The 16,123-nt window shown below is 35.1% G+C and overlaps 1 protein-coding gene across 8 annotated transcripts in view; it reads left to right on the top strand.

Moving 5' to 3' along the window:
• The window catches only part of pparaa (peroxisome proliferator-activated receptor alpha a), a 59,089-nt gene that overhangs the window by 24,641 nt on the left and 18,325 nt on the right, over window positions 1-16,123 (top strand). For 3 of the 8 annotated variants that reach the window (XM_067392024.1, XM_067392022.1, XM_067392021.1), the window contains 2 exons: window positions 4,260-4,352; window positions 7,470-7,547. The gene's annotated coding sequence lies outside the window, so the exon portion shown is untranslated. The other 5 variants (XM_067392025.1, XM_067392028.1, XM_067392026.1 and 2 more) reach the window with 5 other exon arrangements.

Raw genomic sequence — 16,123 nt, 5'->3', positions numbered from 1 at the left:
TCACTGAAATTTTAGAATTTAACAGCTGATGTTGATTTAAAGATTATTTTACATAAAATAGCATTTTGTTTAATTAATGCATATCATGTAGGATTTACAGGCATAAAAGTAAAGAGTTGTGTTTCTTGGTTCAAACGAATGATTTTGGCTCATAGCAGGCTGTTTAGTAGCACGAGTGAGAACGCCAGGGGCAGTGCTGATGAAGTGTGTTGGCACAGAAAATGCACATTGGGTTGGCAGTGCCCTCCCCCACCCCTTTTTTGGTTGTGAATGGAGTGTTCCAGAGATGATGTATAGTGTAAAGAACAGAGCAGGTGGCATCATCTAAAGAATGAAGAGGGGGTTGGCGTAGGAACGGAGATTTTCAGGATAAACTTACCCCTTTTAGTCATTTGTACCATAGATTTTTCTTTTTTGTGTGTTTGTGAACATGTATGTGTTTTTAACAAAAATTTAAACTGTAAATAATGATGAACTTAAAATTACTGTTTTAAGGATTAGGACTTTTTTAAATGTGCTTGCGTGGGATCTTTTTTATAAAAGTTTGCAGTGAAAATAGAAATGCATGTATGTCAAACTGTGGCAAGGCATTCCCAGACATGCCGAAGAGCAGCGAGCATGTGTGCACTAACTGAGACACCCGCCCTCGCTGTCACGTACAGACGTACACACACTCTCTCTCACACACACCCAGACACACTTGCTGCCATGTGCTCCATAATAGACCTCTGATTCGGCCCTGAATAGAGTTCCCACGCCTCAGTGTGTGTGTGTCTGTAATAGTTAAGGGTGTAGACCCCCCCCCACCCCCACCCTTTTCAAAAGATACTTGTGTACTCTCACACACACAGTCTAGACTAAAGATGTCTCCTTCATTCTGTTTAGAGGTGTATTTTAGCAGCTACACACTGTGAATTGATAATTAGTTGATTCGGATGAAGTTCCAAGGGTGGAATTTATTGCAGGATGTGACAAAGCGATCGAAACGATTAGAAGCCTCATAGATTCTAATAAATGGCATTTAAATATTTTAATGTTTTTTTTTTTTTTTTTAAGTTATTTTAATTGTCAGTTTAATTCGAAACTTTTTATCCAGAACCCTGATCACTTCATTGTTTTTTTTCTTTGTTAAGGCTGTATGAAATTTCAGCTCAACTACATAAGATGCAGTACTGATGCAAATGCAATTGTGGAATGATCATCCGAAAGCAGTATGAATGTATAATTATTAAATAGCACACTTTTTTTTTTTTTCGTAGATAGAAAAGATAAATTATGTTTGTGTACTTTTTCTTGTAATTTTCTAGCAGAAAAGCTGATGGACACTCGCATACAGGTGTGTGTTTGTCTCCAGTATTTTAAAATGTTTTAATGAAAACATATATTTGTTCCTGTGTTTTGTTTGGGTGGGGGGATGGGGGTTCTTGCAGAAAACATTAGTGTTTCATTTTAATTAGCTTAATTTAGAAATGGTTATTTCCCTTGAATATTGCCATTAAACTAAAGACAATTAAATTCGATACTATTCAGGAGAATTAAAATAAGTTCTTAGAGAGTTTGAGATGTATATTAGCTTGAAGGAGTTTTTAAAGCGGTAAATTGAAATGATTATGTATTGATTATGATGAGGTGCTTATATTTTTTTACTTTAAAATTTCTTTCTTTTGAAAAAAAAATGCACACAGATGTCTTCAAAATATAAGAAATGTTGTTTGCTGTATTGCTAATAATTTTGTGTTGTTTAATTTAAAACTGAAAATGGATGAAAGACAAATGTATCCTTTATTTTTCAAATTTTCACATTTTAGATTTATATTTTTATTCATTAAATGTCTCATCTGAATTGTATGGCAGACCCAAAGCAAAATTTAGTGTCCATATCTAATTTACATTAGTACATAAATTACAAAAAAAAAGTATGACCACTGAATATAAAAAAAAAAAAAAAAAAAAAAATTTAAATGAATTGGTATACATAGTTTTTAACCACTGCATGTCTTTTTAGTAATTGGTTATGATGGCAGAAGTAGACAGACTTTTCCTTTACAATCAAGATCCTTCAGCCAGTAAACTCTTATAGACACTATAATGAAGTGAAAAGGAAAGGAGGAAGGACTGTGGGGTCATTTAGGGATAGCAATACTCAACTAACTTGTTTCCCATGGACACAATAGGAGCCAGACATGATTGGCAGGTGACAAAAGGTGGGGTGGAGCTGAGTAATTGTTCAACACTAAGATGATGTCATGGGCAAGTCTTGAGACCAAGAGCCGCTAGCGGTCTTAGCAAAGACTGTTGTGTGATTGTGATAGATTAAGCTTTATAGCTCACTGAAATTTATATCAACTCTTTTTAGGTTTTACTATCAAAACTAATTTAATTTGACGTCTTATTTTTCATAATTGCAACAAAAAAGTACAAGAAGTCATGGCCTACCCAGAGAAAGGAGAATAATATTATGATACCGATCACTTGTGTAAACTGCGGTTTAAAGTTCAAGCTCAAAGTCCATTACAGACATTGTATTCACGCTCTGTCGTAATCAGTCTGGGATATCTCTCCCCCTCCAGCAAGTCACATGAGTTTTTTTTTTTTTTTTTTTTTTTTTGTGATTTTGTTTGAACAGATATATAATACAAACACAGAAGATGGCTTTGCCTCTGGAGCGATAAAACGGCCAGAGCATAATTCTAAGTCAGAATTTCTTAAATCATGTAATAAATAAAATGTTGCTTCAAAGATCGTGCGACAGGTTTCTTGGTCTTTTAACTTTTTACCTGCAGTATTAATGCAAAGCAATAGGGATATAAACAAAGTGTATCAGATGGTGATTAAAGGATATAAGAATCACTATGTTTAGCAGCTCGGTATAATGGGCCTATTGTCGCTGAACGGCTCTTTTACTCTAAAGAAATATGGCTCCAGTCTCTGGTGTACAGCGCCACCTTATGGCTGTTAGCTACTCCACAAGCTTTCAAGAGTACCCGTAATTCTAGAGCTTAACGATCTATGGATTGTTTCACCACTAATGTAAATTACAACCTGCCCGCTTTTATCAGTAGCAATGTTTTTTAATAATCCCATAAGGTTCTTAATGATGTTAGTAATCGAATGTACGTAAATGGCTTTGGTGGTTTTGAACTATCATTAGCTGAAGTATAGCAGGTGCTGAGATGTCTGCTGTCATTTGCTCTATTTCTCGGAAAAAAATGGGAATGCCATTGACCACAACAGGTTTACATGAGAAACGGTGAGGTATAACTGTTCCAATGACAGTAGGTCAATTCATGTCGCTGTGCGAGGGGTTACGAATGTTTGAGAAAAAATTGAGATCAAAATCAAAGACTACTGATGAAAATGGTTTTATTGTAGCTTTTTATTTTATAGAAAATGTCACAATACAAAATACATTGTCATGTTGACAAAACAAAGTTAAAAGAGTCAAATGTTTTAGTTTTTTTTTTTTTTGTCTATCTTGACAGCAGCACTCGCGATGCATGCAAAATGCATGCATGCTTGTTTAAAATCTGTTGATCATGTTTTCCAGCATGATTTGAGATGCATCTTGAGGTTTTAATCAAACAGTCTGAACAAATATTCATGTGATCAATGTCAAATTTGTTTAATGACCTAGAAATTGTGCTGAACATTACACATTTTTTCTTAATTTTACATTTTATTTAACACACTGCAAAATCAACTTTTTTGTCATGTTTTCCAGTAGAAATATTTAAACATCATTAAAACAATATGAATTTACTTTAATTTTAAGAGTACTTTTCAGAGTACACGCCTAAAATTTTCTTTATTTTTCTTATTGGCAAAGTAAATCTAACCAAAAATTGTGTGGTTTAAACAAGAAAACTATTTGACATAGGGTAAGAAAACGAGTATTAATATCTTTTATCTTAATATCTTAATTTGACTATGTGTGTGTGAGTGTGTGTAACCACTCCACCCCTGTGAGGTTCGTGGCTTGTGTGAGTCAGCAATGTGTGTGTGCCTCCCCCTTGTCTGAGGTAAACCATACTGCTACCCACAGCCTTACTCACCCACACTGAACCTTCCTCGCTCTGACCACACACATACACACACCAGTTCCCAAACACCCCTGTCCTAATCCTCTCATGCACCCCTGTATACTGTCAGCACAACAGATGATTCAAGTCAAACAGGACATGGAGCTGATGTAGTGACTTGAGTATGTGAATTTTGTGCTTGAGTAATCCTTTCTCTCTCTCTCTCTCGTCCTTTCACAGATGGCAAACCCAGAAGGTGACCATCTACCTTTCTCATGTTGGTGACCTTGATGGTTTTGAAGGATCCTGGACTGAAGCTTTGGAGATAAAGAGGTGATAGGGGGTGTATTTAGTACAAGTGAGCATTTTAGTGTCTTACATCTGCTGATGCACAGTACCACCAAATGCTGTCAGTTACATGGGGTTTGTTGGACATAAAACAAGAAGGTAAACAGGAAATGGAAGCTCCGTTGCAGGAAGAGGAAGACAGAGACTGTCGTTTGGGGTGAGGTAGTAGGTTGTATAGTTTGAGGGTTTAACCCTTTGCTGTCAGATAACTATACAACTTACTGTCTTTCCCGAAGTGACCGTAGTGCCATCACTTCGGAACATGTCGGAGGACGTCAACAGGAAGGAAGAAATTACACATTTCCAGGATCCAACATTAATGTGTGTTTATTAAAGACATGATTTTATGCTTGATGCAGGCTTAAAAAGATTTTTAAAACATGTTTCATTCAAACTCTCAGCATTATTACAAAAACTACAGCATTACTACTGCCTTTGAGTTTGAGTTGCGGTAAATTCCTGAAGCGGACAGTATAAGCTGATAGTAATGACAACAATAGTGGCGAATTAAAAAAAAAAAAAATACAAATATTTTTAAATGACAGACATGAAATCTCTTTTCTTTCCTGTACTGGCATATTTCCTTTTGAATCAGAATGTTTGAAGTGGGCATATTGAAGGGCTTCTCCCTTTTCATTAAATAGCCAATAGCCATCAGTTACATCACAGTCACGATTGGTTTTGATTGGAAAAAATATCAGTTTAGTGCAGCTTGTCGTCAAATTTTTTGAAGAAAAGACTAAACTGTCATGCATGTAGATGGGATGGGTTCAAAGCTAATAGGAGCTACAAAATGTCATAGTTAATAGAAAAAAAATGTTGTTAAAATATCACAGATAAGAAGTGACAAAATGTGTTTTGTTGTGGAATATTCAGCAGTGATGTTCGTACAGGGTGAGGTAGTAGGTTGTGTGGTTTCAGGGTTGTGTTTTTACCCCATCAGGAGATAACTATACAACCTACTGCCTTCCCTGAAGGGCAGCAAAACGTCGCCAAGCACGGTTCATACACTCTTAGAGGAATGATTTCTTTCGCTTTTCTTAATTGTCTTGGTTTTCCTAGCTTCTAGTTATTATGATCTTGCCACTGCCTGAGCATTTACATCACAGATGTGTAATACTTCAAACTGGAATAAAACGTTTGATATTTCAAAGATTGCCTGATTTTTATTTATTTTTTCTTTCTTTGCCTCAAGCATGATAGTGACGTTTCGAAAGGATTCTTGTAATGAAACTCTATTTTGAGTTAACGGAATAGTTCACTCAGAAATGAACATTCTGACATTTACTAACCTCATGTTTCTCCAAACCGCTGTGACGTCGTTTTGGAACACCAAAGGTGCATTTTTGAAGAATATCCTCTGCCGTTATTTTCAGTATAATGAAGTGAAGGTGGTATGGACTAGATTTATGGCACATTTACGTTCAGTTTGAGGCTCGGAAGCACCAGTCGGCATTCACTTTTATTGTACTGAAAAGAGAATTCTTCCATGTCTCCTTTTGTGTTCTATAATAAAAAGAAAGTCATATGAATTCACAATGTTATGAGGGTGAAATGACTGAAATGTCATTTTTGAATGAACTGTCCCTTTAACATCACATTTCCCATCATCCAGTGACAGGTCGGTATAAATGAAGAGCATCTCCTGTCTCCTGCACAAGGATGTAATGAGACCACAGCATTGTATTATTTCATTTGTTTATTATTAAAGATGCAATGCAGAGCCAGGCAGAGTGCTTCTGCCAGGGTAGCTTGTATTGTAAATAAAACATGGCCATGGCTCCAGACGGCCATTAGCCGATGTTAACAGCTACAGGGCTGTAGGCAGGCTGACCTTTCGCTGCTGCACAATTTATGGGCACTGGCTGGCAGAACTCCACAGGAGCGCCTCTAGACTGGCACTCACAGGAGAGGAGTATCAGCAAGAAAGGACAGCATGTGATGGCCATGTCACCTTGAAAAAGTTTTGTTTCTTTGGAAACAGGTGTTATGCATGCTTATTTTGGCAGCATTACCTGGGGGAGTGCAACAGCATTGTTGTTACAAAACTACTTTGTTATGCACATTACAGTAATCCACAGAGGATAAGGGTTTAATATTATTCTCCTGTGACTGCCTCAGTTTTACCCTTTCAGTCCTCAAGAGCTTTTTTGCGTGTCTCTTCACAAAGACACTATTAAATAACACAACAGAATTATGGTAAGCCGCTATGTAATAAAATTGGGAATTGGCTTTAAATTAATTTAAAATACATAAAATTACCTACAAATGGATGAAAAATGTCAATGAATGAATAAATACATAACAAAAATTGGGGAGAGGGGGAACAGTTTAGAGAAAAACTGTAAAAAAAAAATAGTTATGTAAATAATGATAAAAATAAAATAAGATTGAACTAAATCAATAGATTAAAATAAATACAATACAGAAAAAATATGTAAATAAATAAATAGTGCATCAGTACAGTACTATAGTGAGTAGGAAACTACAAATTCTTTAAACTGTGTTTTCATTTTGGGGTCCCTCACATCAGAATGATCATATTTTGGTGGTTCGTGGCATTTAAAAGATTAAAAAAAACCTTGCTAGTCTAATAAACAAAGAGTAAAAATATCTATTTAAATTTACAGATCTGTGATTGATTTAAGAATATCACCAGTAGGTGGCAGCAGAAGCACATTATAGTGTCCATATAACCAACAACGTAACCAAAAGTAAATACTCTGTTATGTAAACATTTCTTTATTATTAAGACAACATGTGTCATATTATTTTAATTAACCTTTTCATGCATGAATTACGGCAGCATCAGTCAGGATTTTTCCTGTGTTTTTATTGCTCTAAGGGCATGACAAACAAGAAGTTTTTTTTTTTTTTTTTTTTTCAGAGATTTTAAGATGTCCTCTTGAGTGGAAAGTATGTGTTTTTGTTTTTAACTGAAGAGATACTGCATTAAACAATACAGTAATAACACAGTAATACTGTGTATTTCAAAAATTAATAAAATTGTATAAAACCATGTGATAACTATAAAATATATACAAAAATATAATACAGCTTAAATTATTACAAACGCAATTTATTTTGTTCACATTCAACCAGCAGAGGAAGAACTTCATACAAGTTGAATTTCGTGACATGAGGACGTGATTCCATCAAAGATCTCTACAACCACTGAAGGTACAACTCTGTGGAAAGTTACATCCAACTCAAACTATGTAGAAAACACTCACGCTCCCTCCAGTCTACCAGAGTATGTCGATTTACCCGTATTAGCTGATAATTCTGATTGTTCAAAAGCTACAATCTTATACCGTAGCTCTCTGAGGAAACCTCAGACTGAAATCTATTGATGTTTTCAGACTGTGGAAAAACTAGCGATCAGGTGTTTTCAATCTCATCTGAAATGAGCAGAGCTGGGAGCAATGCATTAAAAGGAACAAGCATTATGTAATCAGATTACTTTTAATGTAACATGTAAAGTAACACTTTACATGTAACATAATGTAATTATGTAATTTACATCAAAGTTTGATGTAATAAAGCATTACAAGTAAAGTCTACTTAAGTAAAGACTACTTTTTGATGTAATCAATAAAGCATTACAAGTAATGTGCTTTAGTAATCAGATTATTTTTTTGATGTAACGAGTAAAGCATTACAAGTAAACCTGCATTACGTACTCTGACTACTTTTTGATGTAATCAATAAAGCATTACAAGTAATGTGCATTAGTAATCAGATTATTTTTTGATGTAACGAGTAAAGCATTACAAGTAACGTGCATTATGTACTCATTACTTTTTTAATGTAACGAGTAAAGCATTACAAGTAATGTGCATTACATAATCAGATTACTTTTTGATGTAACGAGAAAAGCATTACAAGTAACGTGCATTACGTACTCTGACTACTTTTTGATGTAATCAATAAAGCATTACAACTAATGTGCTTTAGTAATCAGATTATTTTTTTGATGTAACGAGTAAAGCATTACAAGTAACGTGCATTATGTACTCTGACTACTTTTTGATGTAATCAATAAAGCATTACAAGTAACGTGCATTAGTAATCAGATTATTTTTTTGATGTAACGAGTAAAGCATTACAATTAATGTGCATTATGTACTCATATTACTTTTTTAATGTTATGAGTAAAGCATTACAAGTAATATGCTTTACGTAATAAGATAACTTTTTGATGTAACGAGTAAAGCATTACAAGTAACATGCATTATGTACTCAGATTACGTTTTGATGTAACGAGTAAAGCATTACAAGTAACATGCATTACATAATCGGATTACTTTTTTGATGTAACGAGAAAAGCATTACAAGTAACGTGCATTACATACTCAGATTACCTTTTGATGTAACAAGTAAAACATTACAAGTAAAGTGCATTGCATAATCAGATTACTTTTTGATGTAACGAGTATAGCATTACAAGTAACGTGCATTATGTACTCATTACTTTTTTAATGTAACGAGTAAAGCATTACAAGTAATGAGCATTACATAATCAGATTACTTTTTGATTTAACGATAAAAGCATTACAAGTAACATGCATTACGTACTCAGACTACTTTTTGATGTAATCAATAAAGCATTACAAGTACCATGCATTAGTAATCAGATTTTTTTTTTGATATAACGAGAAAAGCATTACAAGTAACATTACATAATCACATTAATTTTTGATGTAACTGCAAATTACATTCTAATAACACAAATGCATTTCTACATTGATAATATTTCTACATTTTCTAGTTTCTGCAGATTAAGTTCTTGCAAGAACAACAGTCACTGTAATAAGTATGAATTGTAGCCGAAATAAAGTGTTGCATGATATCCAAGTTAGTGAGGTGATTAATCAGAATTTCCTTTCAATCTGAAATCAGTACTTGGAAATTTTAACAATTATATGACTCATTCCTTGATGTTACAAACCCCCTTTTTTATACCTGCAGTCCCCTAAGATAGAAGGAATGGATGGATATTATGGAGCAACTTAATTTTTGTCTGGCTGTTGTCCATCTTTGTTTGGAGAGAAAAAAAATCCACATACAACGGCTTGTCACTTGATGGCAGTGTATAGGATGGGTTGGTTCCACTAGTGGTTGATGTGCAACTATGCTATCAAAACCCATGCCATGCATAGCCAAGAAAATGGCTTTTTGAATAGCCGTCCACTGTAGTGACCTGTATGCATTAAAGGGTTAATATTATTTAGGCACTACTGAAATAATTCCATCATCATCATCCTCACAATGAGATCTGTTGCCCAGCAACGCGACCTTAAATCGGTGGACGTGGCTTTCTCTCCAAAAGCCTGCGCCGATTGGCCGAATCTATAGGTGTGTCGGTGGGTGTGCGCTGTCGCGAGCTCGACTGGTGTCAGAGCGGTTTGACAGCAGTGGTTGCGGTGAATTTTAAATAGGACGTTTGAGGAGTACTACAGCCTCCCTCGCACCACCGAGTTGAGATTTGGCAGTGTCACAGAGCCCGTGTGTTTTATTCCTGCCTGCATGGCGGCCTGGGATTGGGAGGTAGACGCGCAGCTCTTGTAAACAAAGCGCTTGTGTAACATTATGATCATGTTTTATCCGGTTTTATGCCGTGATTACTGTAATCGTACGCTTTTAACTGCACCAAAGTAAACATTCACATAAGAACACATGTCTGTGCTATTTTCACAGCGAGACTCTTATCACATAGTCTGTTTAAAACAATACGTATGCGTTTGCTACAGTTTATCAAGATTTAACTCTTTTTGGAACCGAAGCGAAACTTTACAGCGTCTCTGTTGGTCTTTAATGCTTGCTCATTCAGACATCGGGTTGGTTGGTTGGTTGGTTGGTTAGTTAGCTGGTTGTTCGATATAGTGCTATTATTTTAAGTATCTTGCAGAATATTTTTCCACAGTGTAAACACACTAACGTTGCACACATAATTTAATAATAATGTTAACTAACATAATCGTGCATATTCATTTACCATTTATAATTTCATAAAAATGATAGTGTTTATAGTTAAATTCAATTGAATTAATGGAAGTCCATTTATAATTCAAAATTCTAATGTGATTATGAATGAACAGAGAATGAATCTCAAGCTTCCTTGTCCAAAATGTTATTCAAAAGTAGTTACCTTAGTAACTTTTTAACCCCTTTAAACTTTATTTAATCCTCTATTAACTTAAAAAGACTATAGATAGTTCATTTAATATAAAATTTCTAATCAAATGTTGTTTAAAAAAATATTGCTTTCATTTTTTAATTAAAATATAAATATTATTTGGAAGGTCAGTTCCACTGCATGCTGACTTGTTAATTTTAGATAAAAAGTTGAGATTGAGATACTATTATAAATTTTATTAAAGGTGCCCTAGAATCAAAATTAGAATTTACCTCAGCATAGTTAAATAAGAGTTCAGTACATGGAAAAGACATACACTGAGTTGTTCCTCCTTCTTATGTAAATCTTATTTGTTTAAAAGACTTCCGGAAAACATGCAGATCTCAACATAACACCGACTGTTACGTAACAGTCGGGATCATTAATATGTATGACTCCAATATTTGCATATATGCCAGCCCATGTTCAAGGCATTAGACAAGGAAAGGCAGTATTCACGTTTGGATCTGTGCACAGACAAGGTACGCCAGCAAGAACAACAGCGAAAAATGGCAGATGAAGCAATAATAACTGACATGATGCATGATAGCATGATATTTTTAGTGATATTTGTAAATTGTCTTTCTAAATGTTTCATTAGCATGTTGCTAATGTACTGTTAAATGTGGTTAAAGTTCCCATCGTTTATTACTGTATTCACAGAGACAAGAGCCGTCACTATTTTAATTTTTTAACACTTGCAGTCTGTATAATGCATAAACACATTCTTTATAAATCTCTCCAACAGTGTGTAATGTTAGCCCGTTAGCCACGGAGCATAGCCTCAAACTCATTCAGAATCAAATGTAAACATCAATAAATACTATACTCACATGATCCGACGCATACATGCAGCATACATGACGAACATCTTGTAAAGATCCATTTTGAGGGTTATATTAGCTGTGTGAACTTTGTAAATGCGCTGTAATATAGTCGAGAGCTCGTGTGGCAGGGAGCAGGCGAATTAAAGGGGCGGCGCGCTGCCAAAATCAGGGTACAATTTGTGATATTTTTTTCCGCTAGAGGTCGCTAGAAGCCTATTCAAAACAAAGGCGTAGTTTGATGACGCCAAGTTTTAGAGCGGAAACTTGGGACATGTGGTCTCCATCTCAATGGACGGTGCAAAAGCATAGGGATTGGAGTCTAGAAGAACTCATGTTCATGGATGCGATTATTAACGTTACTGTAGTTGAAGCAGAGCAGGACCGAGTGTTGTGGGAGCTGAACGAGGAGCTGGAGCGATTGCACGACACACGCCTTACGAGCAGCGGGACTTTTATTATGACACAGTCGCCGGTGCCGCTTCCGCTTTTCCGATCATGAGTTTACGGGAGCTGTCCTTGTCGACAGAACCAGCGGCAGATGGTAAACAGTAATTATGTTCCATAAATAAGTAACACAATCCACCATAAAACGTGCAAGAAGTAAATAAGGAACTGCTTGAAGCGAGCTAGTGGTTTGCTGGACGCTAGACACTACTTCCGCATTTGTCCACGGCACTGTTGTCATGTGGTTTCTACGTCGGTAAAGGCGGTAACAAAGGTAACTGACGTCATTGACAGGCGACTGCACTGCCCCGTGTCACTGTTTAGAATGGGAATTTTCTCATGATTTACAAGTAGTTGAAAACATTAGAGACATTGTTTGTAATCAGCTGGACAAAATATATAACACTAGCCTAGTGGTTTTTGGATATTTTACTGCAAAAATTTTACATATTGTACCTTTAATGATGCCCCAAAATAGGCAGTTAAAAAAAATTATTAAAAAAAAATCTATGGGGTATTTTGAGCTAAAACTTCAGACACATTCAGGAGACACCTTAGACTTATATTACATCTTGCGAAAAAGCATTCTTCGGCACCTTTAATTAATTTTTATTCAAAGTTTTTTGCATTTTGATGCATTTTGTCAATTTTATTAGTTTTTGTTTTTTTAATGTCTATAGATTTTTTTTTTTTTTTTTAAATTTAGCTAATTTAGTACAGGTTAAACTACATGAAAATTTAAAAAAACTTTTTTTCATGGTTTTAGTTAACTATACTATACTATACGCTGTGCAGTTGTAGGGACCACCTTTTCGACATTTTTTTTTGCCTAAACTATGCTCACTTGCTCACTGTCACCATCACAAATAGTTAATTATAATTCTGGAATGTCCTTAATGTAATATTTTCAGTTTGTGTACATTGGCATCCCCTGAAGTTAGTGTAGCGCAGCTTTTGTAGCCCACACATCTGCGACTACAGGGCCACAAGGACTCGTCCATTCGGTTCTGTTATGTAACTTGCTAAAAGGGTCACACATATATCTTAACGCCCTGTGTCATCTTCCCAGTGACTGACGTCATCGTGTGGGGGTTTGAGCCTTATCAACTTAGTTTATGAGTGATTAAATGATATTCTTTATAATCTGATATTCACATTCAAATGTGTTTAATCTTAGAAGTCTCTAATATAGTGTATATACAAAAGCCATGATACCCTTTTAGGCAAGTTATAAATTAGTTCCCTTAAAATTAAGTAATTTTACAGCCTTTTATCTCTGTGGCCATGTTTATCTCACTCCATTTGCTTTGCCAGCACTTTTGATTATCATATAAAATTTATAAGGTTAGATAATAATGCAGATTTGTTATTATATGTAATTTGTTGTATCACAGACACAAACTTTTGGCCATGACTATATTAGGATAGAGAAACATCTGGCCTTACATGGATGCACCTGCTTCTAAGCTCCATGTTTGCATTTCATAGTCTGTGTGAAGCCGTCTGCCTTGACTTAATGCTGATCTGTCTCTCTGTAGGCAGAATGTACTAAACAGACAGGATGTTTCTTGAGTGTGTGGAACGAAGGCATTCCTCCCGCTATTGTTGAAATCCCAGCTGTCTTGTTTATAAATGCATCCAGCCAGACATTAAGGCTCTCTTATCTGATGCGTTCAGTTCACATGTTTGTTAGTGTTACGTTAGGCAAACTCCTGAACTGAGAGAAGCAGGCATGCAGGGTGTGTGTGTGTGTGTGTGTGATTCGGACTTTGGCCCTGGAAGGGGTGCATGTATTTATTGGCCGCTGGTAGAGCAGAACTGCGAATCGTGATCTGGTAAGCACTGATTTCATTCTGCTTTGCTCTGAGCTTAGGTGATGATTTAAACACGATTCGTCAGTGTGCTGTCTGCTTTACACCAAGGCCTCTAGCGTTGCTCACAGCCTTTGTGAAAAGTAAAGTTTTGTAGTTCTCATTTCTGAACATGGATCTGTTTTGGCATGATTTATACCTAAATTTGTGCTGCTCTGTTTGTAGCTATACTTGAGTCATTGACAAATAAGACTGATTTTTGTAGTTTAAAACATGTTGCATGTTCTTGTTCAAGTTTTGAAAAACTTAAGGATACATGTGAGTGAACACATCTTGATCATTATATTGAAGTTTTTAAATATATTTAATAATAATAATTCATACATTTTACTATTTTGTGGAGTCGTACCACATGACATTTTACAAGTTTATATTGTAATATGGTTTAAGTTTCTTAAAATGGCAGATATATGACAAAATATATGACATTTAAGAGACTTATTGACCTTGACACACAATCCTGAGGGTCTTCAGGACTCCTCTCCATGCTATCATTCTGTGATTTATTTTTTTTTTTTTTCTGCATGGCAATTGTATCACATGACTTTGATTTGGTGATCAAATTATAATTATTTCTTTTAAAAATCTAAGAATAAATAATAAATTAATGAATAAACCAATAATAAATAAATAATGTCAAACCATTTTCTTTTTAAGCATTTAATTTAACTATTTTAATGACATTTTTCTTCATTACAATATCAGGACAGTTATTATACTTTACACCATGTAAAAAAAATAATAATTTTAATTTAGAAATTAAAAGCATGCTCATCATAGAAGAGATGTAGTCAAGTTAATGTTTGTGTCAGTTGCATTTTAATGTATTTTTTGAGTATTTAATATGACTGTCATGTCTTTGACCCTTTGACATCACTTTTGATTTCGTCTTAATTTCTTTTTGGTAAATACCCTTTGTTTACCAACACTGAACAAATTGACCTGTCTTTATTTTTGCCAAATAGTCTTGACTCGCATCCAAATTGATCGGTTGCAGTTGAGAAAAGCTAGGAAGACGTGCGTTTTATCATGCACACAATCAATATTTCTTTCAAAAACAAACTCGCATATGGTCTGTGGTCACAGATCAATCTTTATACTTCAGATCTGTTGTTTCAATGGGTCACGTAGAGATTTTGCTTTGTCATTGCTTGTTGGCTGATGTAGTGGAAATTTCTACACAGACCTGTTTGCTTTACATGTGTTGTCTGTCTTATGCAGTCCAAGGCTGGTTCTGTGTAGGTGAAAATAATGATGGGGAACATGTGATCAAAACACTGTAAAACACTGCTTTTTTTTTAAAGAGGATTTTTTTTTTTTTTTTGGAAAGGCTAAAGTACAATGACATTCACTGTCTTCTTGTGGATCTAAAATACCCCCAGGAACTGCTGTATTGTTGTTCCTACACGGTCAAGTCAGACGGCCAGTAAAGATCAACCAGGAAGGAGGGGGTAAATCAGCCTGTATTGGTTTCCAAGTCCTGTCAGCTGTGACCCTTCACAACAGGCCTCGTCATCCTCAGCACGTAGGCTATATGTGCCTGTGTGTCCTTCTCCAGCCAGAATGAGAAACACACACCATGCGCTGCAAAAATAATTTATTTAAAAGTAGATTTGCTGGAAAAATCTCTAAAACATAATTAAAAGACATTTACTTGAGCAGCAAAATTACTATAAAGGGTATTGGATACAATACTGATTCCTTTCTTATATTTTGGTACAACTATCCCGTGATTCAGTCTTGTTAAACATTACTTGTTCCATTTGTTTAATAGGACTCATTGAGGATTCCTCTTGTGCATTCATACGTGTTGTCAATCGGCTCTTGTTCACATCAATGGATAAAACGTGTTGTGAACGGGGAGGTGTTGCATTCTGTGCATCCGTTGAGATATTTGTGTGGAATATATTGTAGTTTGGAAGCGTGATATGGGGTTTGGTTTTGCTGGTTAATAGCTCAGCTGGTCTCCATGGGCACATTTCCATTACAGCAGAAACTGGCATCTCTCCTACACTTCGCTTGGCACCCGTGTGTAGTCATGAGGTTTAAGTCATGTGTATGTGTGCCCATGTGAGTGTCTGGGTTTACACCGAATAAATATAGTAGCTTCAGCTTATTGCTCTCAGTTTCACACCTTAATACACGATTACATATACAAATGCAGTCTCACTCAAACGCGTGTTACGTGCTTAATCTTGTGTACCATGAAATTACTGCTGGATATATATATATATATATATATATATATATATATATATATATATATATATATATAAAAATAATTGTCTTGTTTCCAGTGAAAATACAATTAAAAATACATTTAAATAAAATAAATCAAAATAAATTAGCTTGAAGTAAAATTGCATATAACATGTTTCTTAAATGTATCTATACATTAAAAATATTTTGTATTTGTATAATGTAAAATATTTTTTA

Source organism: Chanodichthys erythropterus, chromosome 8 (assembly GCF_024489055.1).
Source record: "Chanodichthys erythropterus isolate Z2021 chromosome 8, ASM2448905v1, whole genome shotgun sequence".
NCBI lineage: Eukaryota > Metazoa > Chordata > Actinopteri > Cypriniformes > Xenocyprididae > Chanodichthys > Chanodichthys erythropterus.
Note: the sequence above shows the minus strand (reverse complement) of the source record. Positions and strands in the feature narration are given on the sequence as shown.